Source organism: Macaca thibetana, chromosome 7, assembly GCF_024542745.1.
Source record: "Macaca thibetana thibetana isolate TM-01 chromosome 7, ASM2454274v1, whole genome shotgun sequence".
Classification (NCBI taxonomy): Eukaryota; Metazoa; Chordata; class Mammalia; order Primates; family Cercopithecidae; genus Macaca; species Macaca thibetana.
In genome coordinates, this window is record NC_065584.1 from 53602123 (window position 1) to 53617991 (window position 15869).

Consider the following 15869-nt stretch of genomic DNA (forward strand, 5'->3'; position numbering starts at 1 on the left):
ACATTCTCCTGCATAGTGGTTGGCGCAGGGATGGACATGTGACCCAGTCAGAGTGGAGAAGACAGTTCTTAGAGATCGTTAGAAAAAGAGAAATCTTTCTGTGGAGGTTGTTGTGAGGATAAAAAATGACCTGGAGCTTCTCGCTTCCATCTTGTCACACCCCAGCCCCACTGGCCTGGTGGTGGAGTTGGGGAGCCTTCCTGAGAATGGAGTCTGCAAAGAGGAAAGCTGATCAAGACACAGAGAAGCAACTTCATGAAAAATTGAGCACCTGGATCCAGCCATGTCAGAGTTCACAATACCCTTAGATTTTTTTCAAAAAATGAGCCAATCAGCTTCTGATTTATGCTGAAGGCAGTTTGAGTAGTTTTCATTCACTTGCAACAAAGAGAGCCTTGAATTAACACATGTCCAAGCAGGGAGGAGACATGAAGCATCCTTTTACTCTTACCCATGTTCTCAGACATATTAATCCATTTTACTTTTTAGGGAAATCCTTTATCTCCCTTAATAAAGCCAAATCCAGATTGCCTAAAATTATCACTGGAGGAAGATCTTCACATTGGGAGGAGGCCCTCACCCCTGAATTTTGTCTTTCCCTTGGTGATTTCTTGCTCGTGCTACTGCTGCCACGACACATAAAAAACCCCCAACCCTTCTCTCCTCTTCATAAACACATGTACACGTTCTGAAGATTGGCAGTGAAGGGAGAATCTCCTTGTTCGAGAGACCGACTGGACCTCATAACCTCAATGCCTCTTCCTCTGATGTTTGTCTTTCATTGATATTATTAAAAGACATTATTATTTCCTCACATGCTTATGCGGAGCAGATGAGGAAAATGGGCCACCCTGACCTCCCGCTTTTTCCGACCCACCTCACTCCCACCCAGCATTATGTACACAATTGCACAACCTCTCCCTTTCCTCTGACCATAACAAAGCCAGGGTGGACAGAAGGAGCGATTGTTGCAGCAACACTCTCATGCTGTCCTGCTTCCTTTCTCCTCTGCTCCTGTTAGGTAACCCCTCCCATCAACTCCTTATTTGAGGTTTATGTGCTCAGCTTGACCTTGAGAACATTTTAGTGATTAAAGTATATAGAGATGACTGTTTTTTCCAGCAAAGGTTTGGAAAACATATTCCAACACAACACTATTTTATTTTTCTTGTAGAGTCTCTAAGGACAGTATTGCTCCATAAAAGAAGCGGGTTACAACAGATTGTTGTTAAGATACCATTCTCTGTGTTGAGGGTGGATGTGAGGTCATATGTGATACTGTCCACTTTAAAACATCTGGTCATGTCAGTACAGACTCTTCTGGCAGTTCTGACATTAGGTACACACCAGTGGAATGTTTTACAAAGAAGTTGACAGGCTCTACTGGATATTTTGGAATCAGAATTTCTGAGGTGGGCCTAGTTACATGTACTTTGAAAAAGCTCTGAAGGTGGTTCTGGCAGACAGCCAGGTTGAAAACCACTGGACGAAGACCTCACGACTTGGGAGGACTCAAGAGAGTCAAAACTGTACCAAGGCTGGTTTTGAGCTCATTTAATAAGATGTAGATTCTTGCTTTCACTCTCTACATATTTTGGTTATCTATTGCTGCATGACAAACTACTATAATATTTAGTGGCTTAAACCAGTAGTGATTTATACTCTCATGGATCTATTGTCCGGCAGTTCTGTTTCTCAAGGTGTCAGCAGGGACACTGGGCACAGCTGGAAGGTTCAAAATGGCCTCAGTTCCATCTCTGGCAGTTTATATACTGGCCTCTGACTGGGTCCTCAACTGGGGCTGTAAGCCAGGGTTTCAAGTCTCCTCCACGTGGGTCTTTCCATATGGCTGCATGGGTTTACTTACAGCATGGTGGCTAGGGGATAAAAAGGTGCATTCTGGCCGGGCACATGGCTCCCACTTGTAATCCCAGCACTTTGGGAGGCCAAGGCAGGTGGATCATGAGGTCAGGAGTTCGAAACCAGCCTGGCCAACACAGTGAAACCTCGTCTCTACTAAAAATACCAAAAGATTAGCTGGGCATGGTGGTGGGCACCTGTAATCCCAGCTACTTGGGAGGCTGAGGCAGGAGAATCGCTTGAACCTGGGAAATGGAGGTTGCAGTGAGCTGAGATCATGCCACTGCACGCCAGCCTGGGTGACAGAGCTAGACTTCATCTCAAAAAAAAAAAAAAAAAAAAGTGCATTCTGTGAGGACAAAACTCATCACATAGCCAAGCCTAGAGGTAGTGTGAGAGGAGATAACACTGGGGCTTGAATTTTAGAAACTGTGGTCAATAGAGGCACCAAATCTCAATCTGCCATACTACCTTCTGGTATCTTCAGGGTAAAGATTCTGTATTGTCCCAAAAGGTAAAGCATATGGAAGTGGGTAGTGGTTTATCGTATTTCTTATTGTCTGAGAGCTTTGTTGTCTGCTGCATTCTGCTTCCCAGACAATATCCTCCTTATCATCTTTGAGCCATGTAGAGGCTAGATCTACCCATAGGGTATGTTATTTATTATTTTGAACCATCTTATTTCAGTTTTTATCTTCCTTCTTCTCCCTACCATATAGAGACTTAGGGCAAGTTTCCAGACTGGTAATGCTGGATACGAAATATTTCCTTCCATGTGAGTAAAACAACAAATATTTTAAAGCACAGATGGAAAAATTCATTTATTCCACAAACATTTTCTCACACCCAGCTTGTGATTTACTCTTTCTCACATCTCTTTCTTTCTCCTCTCTCATAATAACATAAAAAGGATAAAATAAATGGCAACAGTAAAACATTGTCACCCACAATCGTAAACACTGGATACTAATCAACCAGTGCCTGGTAGATGAATGAAAAGCTGGTTTTATTTGCTGCTCAGTGAAGCTCGAATGACCAGACAGGTTTACCTATTTGTGAAGACACTGGTGCTTATCACATGTGGATTGCCCTGTGTGAGTACTAGTAAGAGAGGAATTTCTACAACTCCTGTAACATGAGTCAGGCAGTGTGGTGCTCAAGAGCTGATGAGTGAGAAATAGAACTCTGAAGTTTACTCCGGAGGGCAAAATCATAGTTCAAAATGAGCATAGGTCACTGGAAGACAGAACAGTCTGGCTGGAAGGAGGTAGAGACAACTGATTTTAAGTAACAGGTAGGGTGTCCCTAGGGGATGAGATCAAATGAAACATACTATATAAACACCCTCCTCCAACACTTATATACTTGAAATAAGGGTAAGGAGGAACAATGAGGGCATTTTGAAAAGATGTAGTCTCAATGGGGAATTCGATTATAGAGGGTTGGGAAAAGCTATTAACTCCTTTCCTATTCCTGAGCTGGAAGCCATCCCTACTTAACTCTTACTGTATTTTATTTGTACCTTCTTTGGGCATTTATCATTATTATTTTGTATTAGTAATTATTCATCTTTACTTCTATACATGTTGGCAAAATTCTCATCCAAACCATCTTTCTCTCTTCTTAATGCAAGACCCTACATCTAGTAGGACTTCAGTTAACATTGGGTGAATGGATGCATGCATGAATTGCAACACTGTTAGCTGTGTCCCCAGATCCTTCTCAATTCCTAACTGTTGCTCCATTTGAAGTTCTTGGGAAGGTAAGACACAAGCCACTCCAAGCAGATGGGTGCTATTTATTCATAATTGAAGCTTTTGCATAAATCCTTCCTAGTTTTCATACTCTATTGAGCTAAGATAGACAGGATAGAAACCTCAAGAATTCTCTTTACCATCCCCCTCTGATGCTGAAGACAGAACAGGATGAAAGCAGCCTCTTTCTACCTTCTCTTTCTTATTCTGGCTCCTCACTCAGAGCTCTCTCCCCAAAGCATCAGGTACCTTTCCTCTCCATCTCAGTAAGCCCCAGCCATTGTGGAGGTAAGAGAATTCTTCTTTATAAAGATAATCATCACTGTTGTTTGTAACAAACGTTCCAACCTTGAGCATTTCTTGACCTTTATGGCTGTGTATGTGTGTGTGTGTGTGTGTGTGTTTGTATGTGTGTATACTGTGGCATGGAGAGTGATACAATGTACTTCTAGAACTTTTTAGTACATTATTTATGGTTTCCAAAGAATGTGGTACACATCTTTGAATGTACATACACATGGATAAGCCACAAGAACTCCTTTGGATGGTTGCCTGAGTTACCCACTGCCCAATCTCATTCTTAGTACAAAACCACCTTCAGGGTAAAAATTGTTATACATTTTGTTATACAGTAGACATATGGGAATATTGTGATGCCTGAAGCTTTTTAGCTGAAGGAGACTTTGAGCCAAATTTATTCCTGGGGCACTCATGTGTAAATCCTATATATGTGGCCTATACTGAGTAACCTGTTTACAATTAATTTGTAAAAAGCATGTGGCAGCCAGTTGTCTTTTGCCTTTTTCAGTTGGGAAGACACATGGTAACTAGCTGTCTAGATTTACAGATGTGGATCAGCTGAAGCTGAAACATTAATGTACATAGGCAATGTGTTCTGTATATATTGCTCCTTGGTAGTTCTGGTCATGGTCAGAGGGGTTTTTTGTTTTTGGCTTTTCTTGATTCATATTGAATTATTATTACTTGTATATTTTTTATTCAGAGCAGAAGTCTAAAGAGGCTACATTTTGTAGAATGATTTTTGATACACAGTTTATTAAAAGTATTAACAGAACTTTGTTTTAGGGCATTAAAAAGTAATTTTGCAAGGAAATCTGGTAACTAAGAGATTCATTTGTTTAAAAGATAATGAAGGGCTAATTAGCTGTGAATGTAATTATCTCAGGAAACATTACCAGTTGCTCATTAGAGGCCTTCAATAGCAAGTTAGCTATTCTAGAGCTAGTATCTAGGGAGTTGGTCAGTCAAAAGTGGAAGTCTTTTGAAGACTGTCAGCTAGTGGTTTAATCTTTCTAGTAGCTAGTATCCAGGTAGCATTAATTGTCATCCTTAACTCATCAAACACTTCTCCTTTACCCAATTGATGTATCAGTCACATTATCAGAAATATCTTTAAAGATACTGGTTTTTAAAATAGAGTCTTGGTAATTAATAGAAAATGTAAAGCAATGGTTGCTTATGTGTTTTAGTATATTCAAGTATGTTTACATGCTTAATTTTGTATTTATTTTGTAAAAATTGTATGTGCTGCCCTGGACATCTTTTGAGTTTCCTTATATATAAGGGAAATGGGTAACAGTGTGCATATATGTGTGTGTACATAAACACAGAAGTACACACACACACACACACACACACACACATATATTTATCATATAAATATGACAATGTGAAATCATAGGAGTTGGGTCAGTGCCTACTATTTTATTGCCCCCTTTTTGGGGAAAGAAGCAAATCTAATGGCAAAGAATGAATTGGAAGACCATAAAACTTAGAGTTTGTGTCTACTAATAGCCAATCTAAGGGAAATTTATTTTCTGGGCTTTAATTATTCCATTCCAAAGTAGTATTTAATGAGGCTGGGAATGGTATCTCACACCCAGAGTTTTGGGAGACTGAGGTAAGAGGATCACTTGAGCCCAGGAGTTTGAGGCCAGTCTGGGTAACACAACAAGACTCTGTCTCTACAAAAAGAAAATAATTAGCTGGGTGTGGTAACATATGCCTATAGTCCCAACTCCTCAGGAGGCTAAGGCAGGAGAATCTCTTGAGCTTAGGAGTTCGAGGCTGCAGTGAGCTGCACTCCAGCCAGGCAACAGAGCCGAAACCCTGTCTCTAAGACAAAAAAAAAAAAAGTAATATTTAATGGATGAGAAAAGAGTAAATGACTAAGGTGATATATAAGCATTAAACTCTGTCTGAAAGGTACCTACTTGGTTTCTTTATCTCGAATAAACCAAAGTCAGAATAATATTTTGGACTACTTAATAGTACAAAAGGGTCACCAGTATGAAAGTAATTAAACTAATATCTGAAGACATCACCAGCATGTTTGTGTTAAACAAGTATGCTTTACTGCTCTCCAAATGCTATTTAGCTAAAATGAATAACACAGATGAGAACAGCAGAACAGAAACAGCAGCACACAAGTTGAAGAGAACATGATACTGTTTTTAAGAATGGAAATGAGTGGGAAGCTGAGGTAGGAGAATCACTTGAACCTGGGAGGCAGAGGTTGCGGTGAACCGAAATTGCGCCATTGCACACCAGCCTGGGCAACAAGAGCGAAACTCCATCTCAAAAAAAAAAAAAAAAAAAAAGAATGGAAATGAGTGTGATATAGACATGTAATATAATAGGAAGTGGAGAAAATCATCACCTCACTAGTTGGATAGGGAAAGCTGGATTTATATATACTGACTTTGGAAAAAAACATTTTTAAGGCCCTCTCATTGCACAACTTTCATTTTATTTTGTATGTATATATGATTATATATATCATACATATTTATAAAATCTACATATATTTATATAAATCCTATACAGACATGCCTTGGAGATATTGTGGGTTCAGCTCCAGACCACAACAATAAAGTAAATATTGCAGTAAAGTGAGTCATGTGAAATTTTTGGTTTCCCAGTGCATAGAAAAGTTATGTTTACACTATACTGTAGTCTATTAAGAATGTAAGAGCATTATGACAAAAAATATGCATACCTTAATTTAAAACAATTTTATTGCTAAAAAATGCTAACAGTCATCTCAGCCTTTAGTGAGTCATATCTTTTTTGCTGATGGAGGGTCTTGCCTCAATATTATTGGCTGCTGACTGTTTGGGGTAGTGGTTACTGAAGGCTGGGGTGGCTGTGGCAATTTCTTATAAGACAACAATGAAGTTTGCTGCACTGATTGACTCTTCCTTTCACAAAAGATTTGTTTTGTAAAATATGCAATGCTGTTTTGATAGCATTTTACCCACACCAGAACACTTTCAAAATTGGACTCAGTCCTCTCAAACACTGATGCTGCTCTAACAATTAAGTTTATATACTCTTCTAAGTCCTTTGTTGTCATTTGAGCAATGTTCACAGCATCTTCACCAACAGTCAATTCCATCTCAAGAAACCACTTTCTTTACCCATCCATAAGAAGCAGCTCCTTATCTATTCAAGTTTTATCATGAGATTGCAGTACCTCATGATGAGTCCCATCTTCAGGCTTCACTTCTAATTTTTTTTTTTTTTTTTGAGTTGTTGCTTTTCTTTTTATTGATTTGTAAGAACTTTTTATGTGTTAGAGAAATTAGCCCTTGGTTATATATGTTGAAAAACATTTTTTCCCAATTTGTTCTTTGCCTTTTATCTTTAATTATGGTATTTTTGCCATATAGAATTTTAAATGTAATCAAAATTAATTGTTTTAGGCTTTCAAATTTTAAAAATTATAGTTAGAAATCTTTTTCCGATCTGAAGTTATAAAGTAATTCTCCCACCCTTTTTTTTAGTACTTTTGTTTACTTTTTTTTTTTTGACAAAGTCTTGCTCTTGTACCCCAGGCTGAAGTGCAATGGCACAATCTAGGCTCACTGCAACCTCCACCTCCCACGTTCAAGCGATTCTCCTGCCTCAGCCTCCTGTGTAGCTGGGATTACAGGCATGCGCCACCATGCCTGGCTAATTTTTGTATTTTTAGTAAAGACAGAGCTTCACCACGTTGGCCAGGCTGGTCTCAAACTCCTGACCTCAGGTGATCCGCCCACCTTGGCCTCCCAAAGTGCTGTCTACATTTTTACATTTGAGTGATTGATTATTTTGAAATTTATACTAGGGCAAGGTGTGGTTTATACATCCTTTAATTCTAATTCTCTTGCTATTTTCACATCTGTAGTTACTTCCTTCACCGAAGTCTTGAAGCCCTCAAAGTCATCCAGAGAGTTGGAATCAACTTCTTCCAAACTCCTGTTAATGTTGATATTTTGACCTCCTTCTGTGAATCATAAATGTTCTTAATGGTATCTGGAATGGTAAATTCTTTCCAGAAAGTTTTCAATTGGTTTTGCCCAGATCCATCAGAGGAATCACTAGCTGTAGCAGCTATAGCTGCTATAGCATTACAAAATATATTTCTTAAATAGGAAGACTTGAGTCAAAATTATTTCTTGATCCATGGGCCATAGAATGGATGTTGTGTTCTCAGGCATTGAAACAGCATTCATCTCTTATTACATCTCCATAAGAGTTCTTGGGTGGCTATGTACATTGTCAATGAGTAGTAATATTTTGAAAGGAATCTTTTTTTTTTTTTCTTTCCTGAGAATTAGGTCTCAACAGCGGATTTAAAATATTCAGGAAGCCATGTGGTGAACAGTTGTGCTATCATCCAACCTTTGTTGGTCCATTTATAGAGCACAGGCACAGAGTCAATTTAGCATAATCCTTAAGGGCCCTAGGATTTTCACAATAGTCACTGAACATTGGCTTCAACTTAAAGTAACCAGTTGCATTAGCCCCTAGTAAAGAAATCAGCCTGTCCATTGAAGGTAGACATTGACTGTTTTCTAGCTGGAAAAGTCTGAAATGACATCTTCCAAGAAAAGGCTGTTTCATCTACACTGAAAATCTGTTGTTTAGCGTAGCCACCTGCATCAATGCTCTAAGCTAGATCTTCTGGGTAACTTGCTGCAGCATCTATGTCAACCCTTGCTGCTTCACCTTGCACTTACATGTTATCGAGATAGCGTCTTTTTTTAACCCGCATGAACCAACCTGTGCTAGCTTCACTTTTCTTCTGTAGCTTCCTTGCCTCACTTAGATGTCATAGAATTGAAGAGTTAGGCCTTGCTTTGATTTGGCTTTGGTTTACAAGAATGTTGTAGCTGGTTTGATCTTCTTTCCAGAGCACTGAAATTTCTCCATATCAACAATAACACCATTTTTCTTTTCTTTTCTTTTCTTTTTTTTATCATTCATGTATTCACTGGAGTAGCACTTTTAACTTCCTTCAAGAACTTTTCCTTTGCATTCACAACTTGGCTGTTTAGTGCAAGAAGCTTCAACATATCTCAGCTTTCAACATGCCTTCATCACTAAGCTTAATCATTTCTAGCTTTTGAGGGAAACTGGGAGACATGCTACTCCTTTCACTTGAAAGCTTAGAGGACATTGTGGAGATGTTAATTGGCCTAACTTTAATATTGTTGTGTCTTAGGGAATAGGGAGGCCTGAAGAGAGGGAGAGAAAGGAGAGGGAATAGCCAGTTGGTGGAGCATTCGGAACACACACACATTTATTAAGTTTGCTATCTTTTTTTTTTTTTTTTTTTTCCCGAGACGGAGTCTCGCTCTGTCACCCAGGCTGGAGTGCAGTGGCCGGATCTCAGCTCATTGCAAGCTCCGCCTCCTGGGTTTACGCCATTCTAAGTTTGCTATCTTATATGGGTGTGATACATGGTGCCCCAAACCAGTTACGATAGTGACGTCAAAAATCACTATCACAGATCACCATAACAGATATAACAACAATGACAAGTTTGAAATGTTGCAAGAATTAACGAAATGTGACACAGGACATGAAGTGAGCACATGCTATTGGAAAAATGGTGCTGATAGACTTGCTCAGTGCAAGGTTGCCACAAACCTTCAATTTGTAAAAAATGCAATATCAGTGTAATACAGTAAAGTGCAATAAAGTGAGCTATGCCTCTGTGTGTGTGTGTGTGTGTGTGTGTGTATGTATTTGAATTAGACTGGTTAGTTCTAGGCTGTTGAACTAGACCATGTCACCCAGGTTCCCTGCCTTTTACTTAGGTCATATGTAAATATATATGCTCTCCTAAAACTGTAAAAGTTTCTTTGGTGAAAATCTCCCTCTTCATTCTTTACTTATCTGGTACCTTTTCTTCCCTTTGGTGATTGCTACATGCAGTGGAATAGAGCTTGGCCTAATACAGAGGAGGGGATACCAGATTTTGTCTCATTTCAATATTTTTAGAGGCTACAAAAAGGTTAGCAAAAGACAGTAATCTGAAGTACGGTGTCAGAATTCATTAATTCATCTAGGGTGAACCAGCTCTCTGATAATAATCCATGTTAACTGTACCTAGAAACAATGTGCTCATTCTGCAGAGCACTGGGAAACAATCCAGTGGTCTGACAAACTTTCAGAGTAATCCTTCAAGGCCAGAGCTTGCATCTTCTTATCGCTCTGGTAATATGGAACAACCAGGTTCCAGGGTGCAAAGGAGGTGACGAATGAATGGGCATTTGCTACCTGAGAAAAGGAATGGAACAAACCACTTTCTGGATAAACCTTACCCTAGAGAGGAAGAAAGTACCTGCTGATGAGGACAGGTCTAGTCTGCACTATATTATGAAATCCCTTTCCGGAACATTTGTTTAGGATCCCACTATCACATATTTGCATTATTTCTAGGTGACAAAAAATGAGATTTGTATCACCTTCTGGGTAATTATTTTGTTCACTTAGCTGAGGAGATGGCATATCATTTGCCTTTATTTAGGGCCACAGTTGTCTTTTTCCCTTATGATTTCTGGGCTGTAATTTCTATTTGGCCTTCCTCTTGACTCATCACCTCTCACTTTCCCTTCATTCACTATGCTCCAGCCACTTGAGCGTTCATTCTGTTGTTTGAACAGACCAAGTTTGTTTCCATCTCAGGTCCTTGGTACTTGATGTTTTTGCCTTCTGGAACACTCTGTCCTAGATCTGCAGAAGGCAGACTGCTCCTTGGCATTCTCTTCCCTGTACACATTCACCTCCACATGTGACCCACTCTAAATTAACCTCCTTTCTATCCTCTGTCAGTCACTTGCTATCATATCACCTTATTTTGTTTTATCACTTTGTAAGGTTAACTTGCTCGCTTCTTTGAGTACACATTGATTGGCTGTCTTTACTGATAAGGGATGCCCACTATGCACACCTTTGTATCCAGAGTGCCTAGAACAGTGAATGGCATACAGTGGTGCTCAGCAAATGACTAAACTGTATGTTAAATTAATCTCCAGCTCACAGAGTTCATTGCTTTCTGAGCAGACTTGCTTCCTTATAGCTAGAGGTTGGCTCTTAAGCATTCCAGATTAAAGTATCAGTGGTGGAACAAATAAAACAATATTTTGGCTGATTTTTAGTAATGTTGAGAATGGTCACTGAGAGGGTAGGAAAGGGGTAAAAGAAATAAAAATGCATTTGATTATGAGGTACTAGGGATTTTCTTGGTTCCACCTTCGTGGCAGGTTTAGAACAGATGTTTGTTGGAATGGAAACTGCCTTATTTATCCTCAAGCTGTTTGGTCTTTTCTTTTATCATAAGTGGGCCTTTGTGCTGGGAAGGAACTGTAAGACTTCCTGCTTACTCCAGCATAGACATCTGTTAGTCAAACAGACATTTCTCCATAGACTTCAAATGACTACTTGCTTCTTGTACAAACGGAAATATGCTGACTATAAGGAGGCCGAAGAGAGAAAAAAAATTTTCATTGGATATCCTTATAAGGAAAGCACAAGACATGTGCTTGTAATGTGCAAACAACTATTACTTTGAGAAAAAATTATTAACATGTACTAACTCTGATAAAAATAAAAACTAAATCATTTCCATTGATATAAACCGTTTGTTTTTCAACTGGGATATTCATAAGCTTCAATTATAAAATGAATGACAGATGCACAAGAAGTAATATATCTGGCTTCCACATGCACGCACTGGAGTTAGGCCCTTTTAATGCCCATTTTAAGACTCTTCATTTTTTATAGGACTGAAGTAATTTTGAAACAGTCACTTTTTGGTTTTTTTGGCTAAGATTAAGTGAAGTAATTTTGAAACGATAAACTTGTTCTTTTTACCTATGCTATTTTATAACTTTCTCTGGTTTACACGACTCATTTGATCTGAACTGTTTGCCCTGTGCTATTTCACTTGTTCATCTTATACCTGTGCCCAGATATTTCATTTTTCTGGTGATACCCAGGACTGTGGCCAAGAAGCACCCTTTTGTAAAAAAATGAAGAGGGGCTTCTCTGCCTCTAAGATCATGTTTTTATAAATAATGGCATTTCTTGACGATCCGCATAGTAGAGTAAGAATAATACACTTCCTTAGTTCTTCAGACTTTTTAATATGTTAGAAAAAACTTTATCTTAAAAATGTACAGCCTGGCCAATGTGGTGAAACCCTGCCTCTACTAAAAATACAAAAATTAGCTGAGGGTGTTGGTGCACACCTGTAATCCCAGCTACTGGGCAAGCTGAGGCAGGAGAATCGCTTGAACCCGGGGGAATGGAGATTGCAGTGAGCTGAGATCGTGCCATTGCACTCCAGCCTGGGCAACAAGAGTGAAACTCAGTCTCCAAAAAATAAAAAGGTGAAACGTACTTCAAACATCTTTTTATTCACCAAGTTAAATAGGACTTCTGGTTTGGAAAGAGCCAAACTCAGTTGCATGAGAGTCCAACTGAGAGAAGATAAACTGGGAGGTGTCCCAGAGGCTGTAGGAGTCCTGCCCTCTTTCTGGTGGTATGTACTGAGGGATAGCACTAAGGAGTGTCTAGAGAAAATTGTGTACAACTTGCACAAGCAATGCAATACAGAAGACTTGTGCCTTTATGACCCTTTGGGGATGTATGAATGTAGATAAAATTATGGATAGGGATTTATTACTTGATGTTCAGGAAAACCTGAGAATCCATGGATGAGTCACTAGAGTCTGTGACCCGCCTTGAAGTTATGTGCACAATTTGGTGTGCATTTTTGCATGTTTATTTTTCATCGGTGGGAGTGGAAGGGTATTATACCTTTTGCCTGGTTCTCAAAAGGATATGTGACACAAAAAAGGGATAGAATCAGGCACCAGAGCTATCCCAGCATTTCTTAAACTCTTGTTTCGGGGAAGTTAACATGCTAGGTGATGCTATTAAGTCCTCATTGTGGTCAGATTAGTTTGGGAAACATTGTTTAGTGTATTTTGTCTATTGGAGATTCATGATAAACATCAACTTATTAAAGGCTCTACAATATCCTGCAGTAAAGAAGCCTGTTTTACTTTATTTAAGTAGCATTTACTTGACAGTAAGCCTTGTGTTTGTAGAATACCTACAGACACCCCATGGGTGCTAATATTCCGTGGAGCTGAGTTTGAGAATGAACTAGACTGTGTTGCCCAGATTCCCTGTCTCTCAATGTTAAGAGCTCTTCTTGAATGCCTGTTGTTGAAAGATTCTTTCTTGTATATTCTAAGATGGGCCTTGACTGATTAGAAAAATTGTTAAATTTGAGGATTGGAAGGCCATCTAATTATAGGTCTGTAGCTAAATATAAGTCATTTAATTAATCCTCTATTGGACACTTGAATTATCTATAAACATCACTAAAATTATTGTTTTCACAACTTTGAAATCCCTTCCTTGATAGAAAATTCACTAACCTCAAGGCCATCACACCATTTCCAGACGGTTCTATTCCTGACCTGGTTATTTCCCCTAGAGACTCTTCTGTCTTCAAAATGATGATCCGTCAAGCATTTGAAGAGAGGCAGCAGCAGCAGATCTTCTTGAAGTCTTTGTTTCTCTAGAAGGGCAGCTTCAGTTCCTTCACTATTCCCCATAGTGTGGGGTCCCTCACATCCCTGGCTCAGTGAAGGGTCCTTCACTATGTCTCACACACGGCATTCTGCCCACCCAGACTGTATTACCAAGGCAAATTAAACATTTAATTGAAAACACGTAAATTCTCTTCTGTCCACTTTTCAGGAATGTTCACACGATTGTTTCTTTCTGGTGTCTGTGGCCACAACTGCATATTCTCTGAGAATAAGCCTACTCATTTGTAACTGGGTATGCAGAGTCACTTTTGCATTATTTAATCCTGCTTGGGCCACGGTTGGTGGATGCAGGGTGGAGCTCTGACCACAGCTGGGCTAATTGGATTATCTTTCCTGATTATTGAAATTGGGTTATGTTGATGCCATATACTCTCTTCTGGGACTAGGGGCTTGTATGGTCAGGAGCTGTGGAGGCAAACAGGTACTTGGAGGAGCAGATGAGTATTGAGAGAGAAGGATGAGTCCGGTGTGTAGGGAGAAACAGAACTCTGTGTGTGTGTGTGTGTGTGTGTGTGTTTGTGTTTGTGTGTGTGTGACAGAGAGAGAGAGAGAGAGAGAGAGAGAATAGCCACCTTCTGGTCCTGTTTCTTGTGAGGATCATTGCCTCCAGCCTTCAGGTTAACTGTAATACTCCTGATTCTTACAATAAAGCCTCCTTTTCTCCTTAGCTAATTTAAGGGGGTTTCTATGGCTTACAATTAAAATATCCTTGACAAAAAGAAACTCCCAAATCTAAAAAGCCTTCAAGAGAATTCCACAGAGAAGATCATCCTGTCTTCCTGGAAGAAAGTGCACACTCATCCAGGGAAGAACTGGGTTATTGCAGAGTTCTCATACCTGTCTGTTTCTTTCCATTCAGCACCTCACTCTACCCTCACTCAATTTATTGATTTGTTTTACTTCTATGCCTCTGTTTATGCTAGTTTCTCTCCTAGAATGCTGTTTTGTGTCCTTTCAGTCTGTCCAAATCTTACCTCTCCTTTAAGGATGCAGTTCAATTAGTCATCTTCTCTGGAGCTTTCCCTGACCACTCAGTAAATACTTATTGAATAAGAACAGCTAATCTGATTAAAGGAATAAGAGAATAGTACCACAAGTAAACATAAAAACGCTATAGACTTTAGCTAGATGAGAAGAGGAATTGGTAACTCAGTAACAATGAATATACAGAATTATCCTTGAATTATGCTGAAGTTATTATTATCCATCTTCATTCATGGCAGTGAGGCAGAACTTGGATCAAGAATGGTTTTGGGCCATAGAAAGAATTTCTTGACTTTGGTGGGATTCACTTTTAGGGCAGTTTTTCCAGAAATGGGGAACTTTAAAATTTCTTCTAGAGATTTAAAATAGCAAGCATCTTTTTTGGACCCTTCTAAATAAGTGACTTGTTGGAGCTGTTTCTGGCTTTCGGAGTCTATTCTTTAGCACTTAGTGCATAGAAAATGTTTTATAAATCTTTGTTGAATAAGGCAGGGGATTAATGAACACAGCTTCAATCCCTGAAGTTCAACCATGAGACAAGAGAGAGGCTGGCAGTTTGCTTTAGAGAAATGCTTTATCTGCTGGTTGGAAGAGAGACTAAAAATAATCTGATGCATACAGAAATGCATAGAATTCCTTAACTTTTAGAGTTAGGCAACAAAAACAGATTTAAAGTTGTTATAGAGACAAGCAGGCCTGATGCTTAAATGCATGAGCCACTAAAAACAGCTACCACATTCCTGAATTGTTGTGCTCCTTGGCTAGGGTACCAGCATTCCAAAATCCCCAAAACACGTCTCCACCATTGACCAGGGAGCCAGAGTCTCTGCTGTCCACAGTGGTATCATGTCATGCTGAATATTTGAAAGAAGGAACCACTACCTATTTATCTTTCTAGCTCATTTGGGACCACTGGCATGGTGCAGAGAGCAGGCAGGCCATCTGAGAATTAGCAGGAATTCAGTCCTGTCACCAGATCTCTTAAAAGAGTAATAGAGAAGGAAATGGAAGCCAGCTTCTATTCATCAGTTAAGAGATGCTTTATCTGTAGAAAGTGGGAGGAAAATGCCAACCACAAAACTCATCTTGGAGTGCAAAGTGGTACATATCCCACAGCTGTGGGCAGAATGCCAGTCTGGAACCTGGGGCTTCTCAGATCTGCACCTGTGGGCAGGAAAGGACCAACAATGCTGGACAATGTATTCAAGTTGCCAGCTAAGAACAGGATGCCAAGGAGCATAGGGTCTACCTGACCATGCTTTGTTAGCTTCCACTTCTATGGGTACTATGATTGAGAGCCATGCTGTAATCGAATTCTTAATGTCTGTAGGGAGCAACAGATAATTAGGCT

General features: G+C 39.5%; 2 protein-coding genes and 1 long non-coding RNA gene across 3 annotated transcripts in view; 1 reads left to right on the forward strand and 2 right to left on the reverse strand.

Moving 5' to 3' along the window:
• Window positions 1–15869, reverse strand: part of CGRRF1 (cell growth regulator with ring finger domain 1) — a 1085659-nt gene that overhangs the window by 406382 nt on the left and 663408 nt on the right. The window lies entirely within an intron of this gene.
• Window positions 1–15869, reverse strand: part of CDKN3 (cyclin dependent kinase inhibitor 3) — a 670130-nt gene that overhangs the window by 273006 nt on the left and 381255 nt on the right. The gene's annotated exons all lie outside the window — the stretch shown is intronic.
• Window positions 1–15869, forward strand: part of LOC126959361 (uncharacterized) — a 77531-nt gene that overhangs the window by 50420 nt on the left and 11242 nt on the right. The window lies entirely within an intron of this gene.